The following is a 2,473-nucleotide window of genomic DNA, read 5'->3' as shown; positions in this document are numbered from 1 at the left end:
GAATTTTAGAAGTTATTGAATTGGTTTTTATTAATGAGTTTAAGTCTTCCGCATTACTTTTTGTTGATATTATATTGAAATGTTAGGGTTTAGATTGGTTGGTTCGCTCACATAGGAGGGTAAGTGTGGGTGCCAGTCGCGGCTCGGGTTTGGGTCGTGACACTTATTTGGATGGTTATTATTTGTTATATTATATTGTTAATTAAATATATATTTGGTATACTTGTTCTATAAATTTATTGTATCATACTTTTTTTAAATCTATTGTTAGACAACGATAAAATATAAATAATACATATAATTACAAATTGATCATCGAATAATGAATTTGAAAGGATAAAATGTAAAATAATATTGAATGCACTTAACAGTCATATTGTTAATAAAAAAACAATCATAAGTGTATATAGTAACTTTTAAATGACAATAATAAGGAAAAATTATATTCTTTTTTTGTTTAAGGAAGATTAAAGAAAGAGAAAGAAGAGGGATAGATTTGAAGAAATGTAATAAATGTTAATAATTAATGAGGAAAGAAATAAAAAAAATACAAGTGTTTCTTGATAAAAAAATTATAAAAAAAAAGTTCAAAATTCTGAGATAAAAGGATAAATAACAATATTGTCCAATGAGACATGTTATCTTTTCTTTTATCATTTAGCTTAAATTCATATATAGATATAGATTTTTAGCAAAAAAAAAAAGGATCTAAAGTAAAATTAAAATGATATATTAAATTTTGTTTAGAAAAAGTAAAATACAATGCATATAAAGTTATAATACCTAATTCCTTAAGTTGAATAAATTCTTTTAAAAACACACACAAAGAAATGAAAATGAGCGATTTAAGTATAAGTGATGAGATTGAGAAATGGAAAAGAGTTTCATAGTATTGATGATGAAAGAAATTAAAATATGACTAACTTAAATATAAAATAGTAAGGTATAATTTTAAATTTTTAAAATTAAGAAAGAGGTAAAAACAAAATTATAGAAAAGAAAAATAATAAATTTTTTATTTATAGTTTAAAATATTGCAACAATAAGTATAGTATCTATATTTTTTTTTAATAGCTAATTAAAAATATCGTTAGTAATGTTTTGCTTACTTTTTAAAAATTTTATATAAATAATCAGAGCATTGATTTGCTTGCTTTTTAAAAATTTTATATGAATAATCAGAGCATTGATAAATTCATTAATAATGGAATTACCCACCATATCTAACACATAAAAAAGAAACATATTCCTTTAAGGTGAAATCCAATCAATGAATAATAAATACAAAAATAAAATGTAATTATAATATTTGACTTTTGAATTTACTTTTGAAAACGTTTTATATATTAAATTATATCTTTGTTTTTTTACTTATTTAAGGTTTTTAATTATTTTAATAGCCATGTATAATAAAATGATCTCAAAATATATATAAGCACAGATGTTCATTTTTCATGGTATTATATAATATAAATATTTTATTTCTTTCTTGTAACTAATATTTGCATGATATCTTGTCCCTAATACGTTTATACAACATTTTAATAAATAATATAACCTATTAGAAAAAAAGACATCTATATATAATCTCGTGTACTTGTATATTAATTTTAACTCAATATGCATAAAAAAAATAGAAAATACTTTTAAGAAAAAAAAAGTAGAAGAAATTAGTAGAACAGCGAAGGTGAAAGAAATAATGTCACATTAATTTTGGCTCTTTCCAAATGAGAAAACACATTTTTCCTTATCCTCCTCATAATTTTGATATGAATTCCATAAATATATTAATTACTAGTGAAGCTATTTGCGTTTCGCGCGACTATATAAAATATTTATTAAATAATAATATGAAATATGTAATATTTAGATTAGTATCGAATATATTATATAAGATAATATTAATATTTCTCCTCGTCTACGACATTATAAACTTTTTTTAAACATATAAAATATATTTATTTATTATATATATATATATATATATATATATATCGATAGATAGATAGATAGATAGATAGATATAGATATAGATATAGATATATATCGATATATATTAGAACAAAATCTTCACCGTGGTGAAGTAAATGGAATAAGAGTTAATATGTTGAAATAACAATATATTGTATTAGGTTGAAAATATTTTATGTGTTTTAATGTCACGACCCAAAATCGAGCCGCGACTGGCACCCACACTTACCCTCCTATGTGAGCGAACCAACCAATCTAACCCTAACATTTCAATATAATATCAACAGAAAGTAATGCGGAAGACTTAAACTCATTAATTAAAAACCAATTCAATAACTTCTAAAATTCAACATCTATTATTCCCCAAAATCTGGAAGTCATCACCACAAGAACATCTATGATCAAATTACTAAACTAAGAGTATTCTAAGAAGCTAAAATAAACAAAAGCTAGTCCATGCCGGAACTTCAAGGCATCAAGACATGAGGAAGAAGATCCAGTC

This window comes from Solanum pennellii, chromosome 12 (genome assembly GCF_001406875.1).
Source record: "Solanum pennellii chromosome 12, SPENNV200".
NCBI classification, from domain to species: Eukaryota; Viridiplantae; Streptophyta; class Magnoliopsida; order Solanales; family Solanaceae; genus Solanum; species Solanum pennellii.
Note: the sequence above shows the minus strand (reverse complement) of the source record.